Genomic DNA, 14,277 nt, shown 5'->3' with positions numbered 1-14,277 from the left:
GGATGGAGAGGAAGCAGCCCTCTTCCTCGTTTGTCATAGGATAGAATAGAATATCAACAGATATACTGCTTCTGAACCTGGAGGTTCCACGCAGCTATAATTCCATATCAGAGAGTTGGAACAGTTCCCATAAGCATAGTAAAACATCCATTGATTAGCTGTCATTTTCCCGAACACTTGTAGTTAAGAATCTGCAACCTCATGAGGTATTCCACTGCATTTGATTGGGGGGGGGGGAGAGGCTCATTTCAGCCAAAGGGCTGTCATTGTCATGTGGACAAAGACATCTCTGCCTAACGGTAGAGCCGGCCCTAAACAAATGTCCAAGTTTGAATGTTGGTGTCTCACTTTGCCTAATGGTAGAGCCGGCTCTGTGTAAATGACAAAGTTTGAATGCTGGTATCAAACACATCTCACTTTGCCTAACGGGAGAGCCGGTCCTACACAAATGTCCAAGTTTTAATGCCAGAGTCAACCATATGTGGTTGGACCTGGAAAAATAGTTATTGGGCGGAACGTGAAACAAATTATCGAGTGTTTCTTCTCTGGAGTTGATTTACATCTAAATCCACTTTTTTTTTTGATTCAGCTATATAAAAGATTAGGTAGGCAAAGAGTTTTCAAGAACGATTTAGCAATTTAATTGTAAGAGCAAGAATTGAGCTCCCCTATAAACAGACGTCTCCGGAGGACCCTGGTAATTGAAGAAAAGTTTAAGGGATTGATGATGGTAAAATGAACTCGCGTGATCAGATTGATGGATGGGAGAAAAAAGAAGCTATCTAATTAAAGAGCTTTGCGGGCAGCTGGGACTGTGCTTCGCTCTGTTGGAATGTACATTGCGACCAGAACGCTCTCTTGGAATCAGCGCTGTTTGCGAAATCGCCACTGTTTGTGAATCTCTATCCTGTAAATCAACTGCAATTATATCATTTCAGAAAATGAGGTTTTTTTTTTTTAATGATAAAGATGGGTTATGCTTAATAAAGAGCATCATTTTGGCACACTTTGCTTTGGGCAAAATCCGGGGACCATTCTGCAACCACGGGGCGAGATTTCCTTGGCTTTACCTTCACCTAGCAGAATCCATTTCACCCCCTACCCCTGCTGCAAACCATCTTTAATCCTCACAACAACCCTGCGAGGTTGGTTAGGCTGAAAAAAAAACCACAGTTCCCCCTAAGGCAGGACCTTTTGCTTGCTCTGAGACTGAGGTATGGCTCTTCTCTTAATGATAGGATCTGGGAAACGAAGAATGAGGTATAAATATATGAATTGATATAGCAGGAATGTCAGACTAGGACTAGGGATATCTGAGTGCAGAGCCCCCTACTCAGCTAAGAAGCTCACCATGGGACCTTAGACTAGTCACTCTGTCTTAGCCTAACCTACCTCACAAGTCAAAACAAAACAAAACAAAAAAATTCCTTCCAGTAGCACCTTAGAGACCAACTAAGTTTGTTCTTGGTATGAGCTTTCGTGTGCATGCACACTTCTGAAGAATCTGAAGGTATCTGAAGAGTCCCATGGACTGCAAAAAGATCAAAGTTATCCATCCTTAAAGAAATCAGCCCTGAGTGCTCACTGGAAGGGCAGATACTGAAGTTGAGGCTCCAATACTTTGGCCACCTCATGAGAAGAGAAGACTCCCTAGAAAAGACCCTGATGTTGGGAAAGATGGAGGGCACAAGGAGAAGGGGATGACAGAGGATGAGATGGTTGGACAGTGTTCTCAAAGCTACCATCATGAGTTTGGCCAAACTGCGGGAGGCAGTGAAAGATAGGCGTGCCTGGCATGCTCTGGTCCATGGGGTCACGAAGAGTCAGACATGACTGAACGACTGAACAGCAACAACAAAAGGTGCTACTGGAAGGATTTTTTTTATTTTTTATTTTGTTTTGACTATGGCAGACCAACACGGCTACCTACCTGTAACTCCCTCACAAGGTTGTTGTGAAGATAAAGTAGAGCCCTTCCCTCAGTGCACATTCCTCAGTATCCTGCCAGTCCTTGACATCTATGCACCGTACTGATTTGAGCCTTAAAGATTTGGGCAGAAACCGCACTCCGAGTTCCAGTTCTCCATCCTCCAGTGAGAGCCAGGACACAGAGACAGCATGCAACCACCAGAGGACCTCTGCCCCAGCTCACTTTCCAAGCGAACAGAAGTCTCTCCCGTTTCCACCATGGGTACGGATCTCGGTTGCCCATTTCCGTACGTGACTCATCTCCTGCCTCCAAATAGCTTTCCCAACCCCCTCTCCATTTTCATCACTCATTAGGCAGCATGTTAATAGCCAGGAAATAACGAGAGATCATTATCACATTAGCCAAGATCTGAGAGATGGCGGATCAGGGCGACAAACACAGAGCATCGGAGGAAAAGACACGTTTAATTTGAGAAGAAACACACAAAATCACACACACACACACACACACACACACACACACACACACACACCCTGCAAAAGGCAGCAGGAGGTAACTCAGATTAATGCACAGCCCAGAAGAAGAGTTTGTCTCCTTAAATTTGTTTTTAATGGAAGTGAGTGGGTTTGATTTATGGGGCCTGTATCGTACTGCACTGTAGCAAAGACCTAGCCATGCACAAAAAAGGGGGCAGAGTGCGGCCTGCATTGCATTTGTAATATCTAAGAGGCAGCTGTAAACAGCAAGGTGTACTGAAGCATTTTTAAAGAAACCAGAAGGCTTTTTACTGGGCATCCTAGGCCAAGAAATCCCAAAATGTGATAGAACTGTATTTATGTAACAGCAGCTAGAATTTTGATAGCTAAGAACTGGAAGACAAAGGAATTACCAACGATAGAAGAATGGCAGATGAAAATGATGGACTATATGGAACTTGCTGAGATGACTGGGAAACTCCGTGACCAGACGGACGACGCGGTGGGAGAAGAATGGAAGAAATTTAAAGTACCGTTATATTTGAAAAAATATAGTAAGATTGAAATTTAGAAGGAGCTTGGAAGAAATGCTAGACTGTAGATTCAGAATTATGTTAAGTGTTAAGGAAATGTGAAATAATGAGTTAAGAAATCATTTGAGAAATAGATAAGATTTTTTTTTTTGCAAAATATGGTTTGTATGATGTAAAGAAATTACTAAAGATGATTGACAGTGAACGCAGGATGGGTAGACCTGAGGAAGTCAAGTAACAATGTTAAGGAAAGAAGTAGTTTTTAACAAAAAAAAATTGTTTTCTTTTTTTAGTATTTTGTAGTATGTTTAGTATAGTTTTTATTTTTGTGTTTGTAATTGTAGTATTGGTTTGTTTGGTGTATGTTGTTGATGTTTTGAAAAATGTTAATAAATAATTTTTTTTTAAATGAAGCATTTTTAAAGACACACATTTATTAAGGTATAAAGTATGGCAAAGGACAGCTGGATATATAAAAGGCCCCATTACCTTCAGTAGCTCATCAAACCTAAATCCGGCCCTGGTTACAGTAATCCTGAATCCCAGTTCTGTCTTCTGCGGCATTAGCTATCCAAACCCAGTTGTTTTTTTTAATTAAACTTTATTATTTTAAAAACATTCACACAGTTCACACATTATACAAACACAACAATAAAGTTAATAAACTATAAAGAAAAGGAAAAAAGGAAAAAAAGAAATAGAAAAAAAAATGAAAAAGAAAAAAATTCCAAAAATTCCAAAAAACAACAACAAAACAAAAATTATCATATTTTCCAAAATTTAAAACCTTCTTGTTGTTAAATAAAAAGACTTCCAATTAGCATTGCTGTATATGTTATTTTTACCCCAGTTTTTCGCACAGTTATAATCTTTTTATTCCCTTCTTTTTATCTCTTAACTTACTCTGGTTTAATATCTTTTTTGGTTCAATCAAATTCTGCTAATAGAATATCCCAGTTTGGTGTCTTCAGCAAATTTGATGAGCATCCCCTCAACTTGTTCATCCAAGTCATTTATAAAGATGATGATGAACCACAAATGGACCAGGATGTGCAGCTGTGTAGTTTAAGGGTTCTCAAAGCTGTTAGAAGATGTTCCTCTCACAGAGCTACAGTTCCCAGAATTCCCTGGGGGAAAGGATTGACTGTTAAGCCACTCTGGGAATTGTAGTCCTGCGAGGGGGAATGGGGGGGGAGCCTCCTAAGAGCTCTCAGCACCTTTAACAAACTACACTTCCCAGGATTCTCTTGGGGGAAGCCATGATTATAGCGGTATCATACTGCTTTAAATGCAGGGTGTGAATGTGGCCCGGGTAAACCCACGGAAACCTGCTCAGCTTTCCATCTCAGTACGAACGCCGGGTGAAGTAAACAGCAAAGGAAATGATTGCACCCGAAGGTAATGAGGCAGCAGTTACCAGAGAAATGTGGGTGAAGACTCAGCTCACATTCGGAGATAACGAGCCTCCGAAGACTCAGAAGAAAAGCCGGGCTGACAATTAAGGATGGCTGAGTCCACCACTTTCTCATTTTTTCCCAGTCTGCACATTTCTGCATCATCTTGGAATGTTTTCCTTTTCAAGTCCCCATAAAAATTGGTTGGCATTATTATTATTATTATTATTAATAATAATAAGTTGAATGATATAAGTTGTATAAGATGTTTATTTGAAGATTAAGAAGTATGGTGAATGATTGTTAAACTAGTTACAAAGTTACTAAAGTAGATTAGAAATTGAACGGAGAAGAGAGAACGGGGGAAGTCCCCCTAAATAAGATTCGAAATAAGAATTTAATTAATAGATTCCTGTGTTTCTGTGTTGTTGAGGTATGTATAAGTTTTTATTTTATTTTATTGTTATTAGTATCGTTTATTGTATTTGTTTTATATGTTGTTTGAATGTCTCTATTTGTAGTTTTCTTTTTATCTGTTATTTTTTATGTGGAAACACCAATAAATTTTTGAAAAAAAAATATGGTTGGCACAAGTGTGGATTTCCACCCAGTGGCGGAGCTTCATACTCCGGCACTGGGGGGGGGGGCACGGAGAGCAGGTGGGGGGCAGGGCTGGCATGCATCCTGGGGGGGGCAGCTGCGATGGCACCCCACCAGGATCGTGCTGCCGGGGGCGGTGCACTCCCCCTGCACTCCTCTTCCTCTGCCAGTGTTCCCATCCCTAACGTTTGCCTGCAATTTTGTCAAGTAAACTTTGGAACTCCCTTCCTATTGATACCAGGCAGGTGCCTTCACTGTACTCTTTTCAATGCCTGCCAAAAACCCAGATAGGCTGGTGTGTTTTTAAGTTTATTGCTGGTTTTCATTTCAATCGAACGTTTTAAATTGTTGTTTTAATTGGCTTTTCCCCGCAACAATGTTTTGGTTTTCTTCTTCTTCTTTTTGTAAACTACTTTGAGGTTTATTTGTTTTTTTACAATCAAGGGGCATATAAATTTATTAAATAAATAAATAAGTGCATTTTTGCAAAGCAATTTCTATTATATTATATTATATTATATTATATTATATTATATTATATTATATTATATTATATTACAGGTGAAACTCGAAAAATTAGAATATCGTTGAAAAGTCCATTTATGTAAGCAATTGTTTTCATTAGCTACTGGAGTTTATTATATGAGATAGACTCATGACATGCAAAGCGAGATATGTCAAGCCTTTGCTTGTTATAATTGTGATGATTATGGTGTGCAGCTGATGAAAACCCCAAAGTTGAAATTGTTAATTTGGGGTTCTCGTCAGCTGTACGCCATAATCATCACAATTATAACAAGCAAAGGCTTGACATATCTCGCTTTGCATGTCATGAGTTTATCTCATATATTAGTTTCACCTTTTAAGTTGAATTACCAGTACTGAAAGAAATGAACCTTTCCACAATATTCTAATTTTTCGAGTTTCACCTGTATATTATGTATGCTACTTTCATGAATGCATGCCTTTTTAATGAACGTTTTCCCCTAGAGCTTTCTTGGAAGTAACCTATCTAACTGCGCGTTACTCAGAGAAGACCCATTAAAGGAACCTAATGAAACTGGTGGGCATGTCCAGGGTGCCATTCTCTGTTCCAAGTTAGGGAACCAGCTCACTCTCTGCAATCCTTTCCCATGGGACCAGGAGGGATACAAGAGTTCACCAGAGCACAGCTTCTCTTTCCCCCCACCTCCTGGGCATTGCAAGACCACACCAGAGCACAGCATTGCAAATTCGTGACGAAACTGGCTAAGTAGCATTTTCCACATCGTTCTCCAGCTGAAGTTTCAATCGCTGCTTGATTGCCGCACTCATTTTCAAGAGGTGGAGGAGAGAAAGATGCAGCGTGGTATGTGAAGCAAAGGCTCTCATCTACTGCAATTTGCAAGTAAGATTGTATTTGCTAATAGTGGCATCGCCACTCTGTGCACGGCTGCTTCTGTAACTCAAATTGCACCATCCATTTACAGGTAGGTTGGTCTGCCATAGTCAAAACAAAAAATAAAAAATAAAAAAATTCCTTCCAGTAGCACCTTAGAGACCAACTAAGTTGGTTCTTGGTATGAGATTTCGTGCGCATGCACACTTCTTCAGATGCAGAAGTTCAAAAGCATGCCAAGTGCAAGTAGATAAATAGGTACTGCTCCAGCGGGAAGGTAAACGGCGTTGTTTCGCCAGAAGTGGCTGAGTCATGCTGGCCACATGACCCGGAAGCTGGACGCCAGCTCCCTCAGCCAGTAAAGTGAGATGAGCGCCGCAACCCCAGAGTCGTCTGCGACTGGACCTAACGCTCAGGGGTCCCTTTACCTTTAAAAGGGAGGATCTTTCCACATTGCAATACTGGAGGTCCACTTTTTAATATATATATACTTTAGCTTTATGGTTTACATGTGTTCCTGCAGTAGCGCAGATTGAACCTAGATAGATAATACTTTATTCGGCTATAAGCCCACAAGGAAAAACAAATCAATAAATAAAAACAACATTTTACATTCTAAAATATCAACTAAAATATTTCAACGCATAATCTCCTTTGCATTACTTACAATCTCTAGGTGTACCGTATTATGGCCTTAAAGATAAGGATGGAGCAAAGGCACACTTGTTTCATGAAAAAAATCACGAGGCACACCACCATTAGAAAATGTTAAAAAAATTAACTCTGTGCCTATATTGACTATATATAAAGTAATTTTATATATAGAAGGCTGATCGCCGAAGAATTGATGCTTTTGAATTATGGTGCTGGAGGAGACTCTTGAGAGTCCCATGGACTGCAAGAAGATCAAACATATCCATTCTCAAAGAAATCAGCCCTGAGTGCTCACTAGAAGGACAGATCCTGAAGTTGAGGCTCCAGTACTTTGGCCACCTCATGAGAAGAGAAGACTCCCTAGAAAAGACCCTGATGTTGGGAAAGATGGAGGGCACAAGGAGAAGGGGACGACAGAGGATGAGATGGTTGGACAGTGTTCTTGAAGCTACTAACATGAGTTTGGCCAAACTGCGAGAGGCAGTGGAGGATAGGGGTGCCTGGCGTGCTCTGGTCCATGGGGTCACAAAGAGTCGGACACGACTGAACGACTGAACAACAACAACAACAAAAGTAATTTTCCCACGGCATACCAGGCAACATCTAGTGTGCCGCGGAACAGTGGTTGAAAAACACTGTACTAGATTTTTAATAGTCATGAAGCATTCCATGAAGTCTTTTATATGAAAGAACTGAAATCAGGAATCTGGCAACCTGTAATGTTCTATAAGAGTCAATGTCCTGGAGTAGATAAGCTAGATGCAATTCAGGTGGTTTAGCAACAATTTCCAGAATGATTGAACTCAGAATCCTTGATCGGGGAACAATGTATAAAGGGCAGATTGAACCTATTACTCTACTCCCTGAGCTGCACAATCCCCTCCCCTTGTATAACTAAATCTGTTTAACTAATGGATTACTGGCTTCCATATTAGATTTCCAGAGCTTATGCACGACTAAGAAAGTAATCGCTAAATGAGAAGCTTAAAAAACAACAACCAAAAACAACAACTCAAGCGATTAGTGCAATGGCTCAGGTTGGATTAGTAAGGACTTCCTGCCTTCCATCCCCACCCCAACCTATTCCACTTCTCTTCCCAATTGCAGGAAATAGTTTAAATGGCGTTAAAGTGCTAGTAATGCAGGCAAGGAGGTGAATCAATACCATGGTTAAGGGGAATGATGCATTAGCTTTTAAGCATCACTTGAAAAACAACTACCCTTGGGTCCATTAAAATAAAACAAAACTCCTGCAACATGGGCATATTTTAACAATAAGATCTGGCATTTAGGATGGCGGGCACAGGCCCCAGTATTGCAGGTTAGTGAGGTCACAGTCACTAGCCAATCAACCCCCCTCCCATCCCCATTCAGCTACTTGCTGGTTCCCTATGCCAGGCTGGAATCTTGTAGGAATGTCCCCTGCCCCTTTCTTCCAGAGCTTGCGCAGAAAACTAAAAAGTTACACCCAGAGGAAGCTGATTTACTACGGTGACTGGGCCACTGCAGCACTACCCTCAGCCAGCCCCTACTTTGCTGCCTTCATTCTTACACCCCCTCTAGAGAGTGGCACTGGCTGCTAGTTCTCCTTGCTGTCGGTGTTGCCCTTGTAGAATTCAGCAGGGAGGAGGATGGGGGCAGAAATAGAATGAGTTGGCTATGCCTGTCTTTGGCTCTGGCGCCACCTGCTGTTGGCCTCCCAGCCTTCCTCCCTAGCAGTCTCTGGTACAATATGGTGTCTGTCTTCACCCTGAGTTGGCTGGTTTAATGGTCGATAAGGGCAGTGAGAGATTTTACTTTCTTGGGCTCCATGATCACTGCAGATGGTGACAGCAGTCACGAAATTAAAAGACGCCTGCTTCTTGGGAGGAAAGCAATGACAAACCTAGACAGCAACTTAAAAAGCAGAGACATCACCTTGCCGACAAAGGTCCATATAGTTACAGCTATGGTTTTCCCAGTAGTAATGTATGGAAGTGAGAGCTGGACCATAAAGAAGACTGATTGCCGGAGAATTGATGCTTTTGAATTATGGTGCTGGAGGAGACTCTTGAGAGTCCCATGGACTGCAAACCTATCCACCCTTAAATAAATCAGCCCTGAGTGCTCACTGGAAGGGCAGATCCTGAAGTTGAGGCTCCAGTACTTTGGCCACCTCATGAGAAGAGAAGACTCCCTAGAAAAGACCCTGATGTTGGGAAAGATGGAGGGCACAAGGAGAAGGGAACGACAGAGGATGAGATGGTTGGACAGTGTTCTCGAAGCGACTAGCATGAGTTTGGCCAAACTGCGGGAGGCAGTGGAAGACAGGAGTGCCTGGCGTGATCTGGTCCATGGGGTCACGAAGAGTCGGACACGACTGAACGACTGAACAACAACAAAGAGCTCCTTTCCCTTTAATTTTCCGAGAGATGTGTCAAGCCAAGGGCTGTTTCTTAGGGGCGGGTTCTCCTCTCCCTGTTAATCTCTGAGGGCTCTCGCTCAAAGTATCGATGCTCTGGTCTTTGCTCTCCCCATTTCTCGGCTCCACTCAGCAAAGCGCAATCTTATTTCAAGTGGCATTTATGCCAGGCTGGATTAGATCAATTACCAGCTTCCCCTCAAAGAGAAGGAAGCACCAGCGCGAGCCACATATGAGACCCGTCTACCTGTGGCGTACAGATCTAAAGCCTCCTTTTTTCCTCGGAAAAGCACCCCCCCCCCCGTCAGATGTATTACACCTCCACGGCTCCTAGCCCAATTAGACGGATGGAGAAAAAGGAGGAGGAAGAGAAAGGAGGCTCTCAATTTTAATGGCGAAGCAAAATGGTCTCACTGGAGAGAAGAGCCCGTTAGATTTCCAGATAGCAATGAAAGGCGTGCGAGAGTGGTGGCAGGGAGATATAACGACTTGCTTAGGGGGTCGGCCTCTTGAACGCAGACTCTTCAACACGAACCGCTCTCCTTGGCCATGACTGATGCACAGATTCGTTTCCGGGAGAGAGGGTAACACCAAGGACACCCCTTATGGCTTTTGCCTTCCCCCCAAAGGGCAGAAGCTTTGCTTTCTCCTGCTTTCTGAAACAGATGTCCAGGAGCACAAGGCGAGCTCCATGGATCCCCCTTAGACGCAATGCCAAAAGTTATTTTTCCTTATCATGATAGTTCCTTGCACTCAGATCCTATGCTCATTATCTCAGAAGCAAGCCTTCTGATTTCAGGGACGAAGGTATGCAATACAGCACAGCGTTAGGGAGCATAGCATACATGCACAATGTGTTCTGGATGAATTTGAACTCTCATTGAAGGACCAGGTCTGAGGCTTGGGAGAGGGGCAGCTCTTGAATCTCTTTCAAAGCTAGGTGGCAGCAGTGGTTAGAAGCTCTAGGGATGGAAGAAATCCCCCAGCTTCGCATTCCCCCCCCCCACCTGGAATTTAGTTTTCCACATTTCCACACGTGTGTGTGTGTGTTTTTTAAAAAAAAAGGTTCTCAGGAAAATTCATCAAAATTGTAGTGTGACTTTTCCCTAATACACACTGCTTATAGGCATGATTTATCCTAGCATATGCCTTCTTGTATATATTACAGTACTTCACTTAGGAACTCCAATGAAAAATTCAGGGGAGGACACATTTTTGAAGTTCGGTCTGCACTTTAAAGCTCTGTGTTTGAATGCTCCCCCCCCCAGCCCCATTTCTGAGCTATCCCCATGAAAAAGCTGCTGTTTAAAGCTGAAGCACAACAAACAGCAATTTGGGTTTCACATAGACTGCCATTTGCTCCGATTCAGTGGCAAAGAGCGAGTTTTCATGGGGAAACCTCTGGAGAGAGAGAGAGAGAGACAAAAGGTCCGATCCTGCTTTAAATTGCATCGTGGATGAGGCCCTTATAAAGGAGGAACACAAACTCATTTTGGTGACCTTGTTTTTGACAACATTTTCAGAAAAGGCAATTTCTAGGCCCTTTGCTGATACTGAAGAGGGAGAGTTTTAATTCTCTAGTTTATAAGTTTATAAGTCTGTTTGTAACCAAGCTTTCTTGGTTAGCTTTCTCTCTCTGTATAAGTTGGAAAAAAAAAGTTTTTAGCTAAGAGCTCGTCTGCTAATGCATTCTTTACTGACATACTGTTAATCCAGAAGCGGGCAGCTAAGGGAGGGGGCTTCCTCCCCCTTTCTCCTCCTCTCTCTCCTCTCCTTATCTCATACCTGGCTCTGAGTTGAACGAAGAGGCCCCCCTGAATAACTGGAGCTTTCAGTTATTCTGTGAAAGTCAGTATACAGACTCAAGCTTTTTTCTGAATAGGAGTTTTTCAACTTACTCTGGAGTTCTCAGTTTTCTGAGCTGAAAGTCAGCCTTTTCTCAAACCTCTCTGGAGAGAGAGAGAGAGTCTTTTAGCTTCTCTGAAAATCTCCTTTTTGTGGAAAAGACAACCCCACCCCCCGGGTAAGCTTCACCCTCCTTCTCTCTGTACAAGTGAGTCTTTCCCCTGGATAGTTTGATCTTCTTTCCTCTATGTAAGTCCCCCCTTTTACCTTGTTCTCTACGCAATTAAGTCCTTTTAACTGATTTTCCTTTTTCTCCCTTTTAAATCTCTTAAACTGAGATTCTTTGTCTCTCTCTCTAATGCTTTTTAAGTTCTTTTATTTGACATGTAGCTTCTACTGATGTGTAGCATTCCTAGCCTGTCTATAAATAGTATTTAGACTTTACCTGAGTTTGTAAAACTTTGGCTTTTGTCTGTAGCCCCTTTTATTTGATACTATTTGCCTGGCTTTTATTTGATACTATTTGCATGGCCTTTTTAATATTTCTATGTTATTGGCATAATATTTAGCTTTTACTGTAAGCTCTGTCTTTGTGCAACTTATTCTCTTAGTGCATACCTCTCTGGCATATCATTAGTCAATGAAAAGCGCCCCTTCGCTGGAGCGCCCCCTTCCCTGGATGGCACAGGAATTCCTGGCCGAGGGATGTGAGAGTTGCCAGATAGCCAGAGACAGGATAATTCTTAGGGAAAGGCGGGAGGTACCAGGGACAGCCAGGGGCTGCTTAACCCCCACTTTGAGATAAGAGTGTGAGACAGGAATTTTCAAGGATGGTACTAATGGTGTGACGTGCAAGAAGCAGATTCCTGGGGAGGGGGAATGAGGGGTTTGAAGATTATATAAACTGTATGCAACTGATGCTCGGGGCAGTTCGCTGTGAATTATCACGCGGGTGCCTTCCTGCCATTCTAAATGACAGGAATAAAAACTCTTTCTCTATTTCAAATCCTCAGTGTCTTTTTTTGACTCCTTCCTCCCTCACCCCCCCGGGTGCAACAAAGAACCCAAGGTTAACGGAACGGCCTGCAATAAGGCTACATTTTCCTGGGGGCTCTTTTCCGGGATTTGGCGTTCCCCGGGGTTGAGGGACTAGGTCTGAGGCATCTCTGCAAGGCGAACAGCTCAGTTCGGCTTGGCGCTCCTGCGCGCACCTACCAGTTTGTAGGAGGAGCCAGCCACTCCGTTCTTGAGTGGAGACGCTGCAAGAGATGAGAGAAAGAGAGCGGCCGCACGGGGGGAAATCTGGAGGGAAAAGGTAAGCTCCAGAGGTTGGGAGGTACAGGGCTTGATCAACCCCACAAAGGCAGTGAGCAGTGAGTGCCGCCTTTAACCTGGCAGTGAGCACATGGCGTGCCGCCAGGGCCAGCAGTGTGCAGCAAATGCCGCTGGTTTTTGGGAAGAAGGGAATAGAGGGGAGGTTTACTTTGTTCAAGTGAATGGGTGTATGGGGACACTCCAATGAATGGTTTGAGTGAATGAGACGCTAGGACTCAGAGTCACTGGCAAGGCGAAATGTTGGTCTTTAATGTGAATGTGGGCGTGAGAGAAATTTGGTTAGGTGGGGGGAGTGTCCCAGGTCAATTGGAATTTTTGTTGCTGTGTAAAAATTTATGATTTGTAATAATGTTATGATATTGTGTGTGTGATATTGTGAATTTCCTCTTGTATGTGTGTATGTGCCTGTCTGTGTCTCAAAGATGCCATGCTGTGTGATTTTGTATGAGTCTGTCTGTGTCTGCAGTGATGCCACAAGAGGCTGTTTTGACTGCTAATCCAGTATGCCTTGTGAAATGAATTTTTTTATGTGTGGGTCTGTGCGGGTTTCTAGGAGAATAGCCTATCTGGGTGAATTTCTGTTGCCTCTGTTTGAAGGTTCCAGTGAAAAACTGGGACGGGAGAGATTATTTCCATGCTTTCTTTCCAAGTGTTATCCTTGGAAAGAGGGGAATTTTTTTCTCCAGTTGTCTAGTGGACAGGGATTGCCTGTCCTCTTGCCCTCCTCCTCCTCCTCCTTTTCCTCTCAATGTGTGTGTGAGTGAGTGGGGGTGCAGATGGCACCTGCCTTTCCTCCTATTTCTTCCAGATCTCTGTGAATGATTGGGGTGGCAGGTGGCATCTGCCCCCACCCTTCTCAGTTTTATTCTGCTTTCTGTGTGGCTTGCATTGTCTCCTTATTGCTTTTTGCAAAAATTATGGAGGTTTCTTTTCTGTTTGAGGCTTGCATTTCATTCAGAACAGGGGGTGCAGAGGGCAGCCCCAAGCGTTTGGCATTAAGTAAGTGAAAAGGGAGGGCTGCCACCTCCTTAGAGAGTGTGTGAATAGAACTGTGTGTCCCCACAGCAAGCAGTATACCTGCTTGTTCCCTGCATCCCCATCAAATTCCCAGACCCTGCCTTGGAAGGGGGAAGAGCTACGGGCTGCCAGGCTATCTGTGTGCACGTTGTTGTGGGAGCATGGTCTTTGAAACCTCCATGACAACTTACACCTTCTGGTTGTGTGTTTCTTTGACTTTGGAAGCAAGTTGCACCTGTTTATCTATCTGTTGTGTTGTTTTTCTAATTTCTAGATTTTATTATGTAAAATAGCCCCTCTTACATAACAATCTAAGCAAGAGGGAAGAAGAAGGGGGGGGCCTCACAACCCCTCCAATAATTAGTGATCACTGATACTGTGTGTGTGCCAGCAGGAATTAGCCAAAAGGGGGCTAAGTTGCTGCAGGCTCTGTGTGTGTGTGTGTGTGTGTGTGTGTGTGTGTGTGTTTTTCCTTTCTCTCTTTGCCTTAACACAACTGTGTTTTGTGTCGAAGACAGAACTTCGGGTCTCAGTGAAGAGCTGGGATAGAGGAGAGAAGATTTATTTTCATTAAAGTCAACCCTCCTGCAAAGCTCTATCTCTGTGTATGAAGGGAGGTTGGCTTTCCTCAATCTCTTTTTATCCTTGTAAGTTGACCTTTGTCTTGTCCCTTGGTTTTTTTGTATATGTGGCTGCACAACAGCAGCTTTCTCA

General features: G+C 43.1%; 1 protein-coding gene across 1 annotated transcript in view; it reads right to left on the bottom strand.

Annotated features, from left to right (window-relative positions):
• Window positions 1-14,277, bottom strand: part of CACNA1H (calcium voltage-gated channel subunit alpha1 H) — a 393,556-nt gene that overhangs the window by 82,741 nt on the left and 296,538 nt on the right. The gene's annotated exons all lie outside the window — the stretch shown is intronic.

The sequence above is a fragment of the Lacerta agilis genome, chromosome 13 (assembly GCF_009819535.1).
Source record: "Lacerta agilis isolate rLacAgi1 chromosome 13, rLacAgi1.pri, whole genome shotgun sequence".
NCBI lineage: Eukaryota > Metazoa > Chordata > Lepidosauria > Squamata > Lacertidae > Lacerta > Lacerta agilis.
The sequence above is the reverse complement of the archived record's forward strand: the minus strand, read 5'-3'. Positions and strand labels throughout refer to the sequence as shown.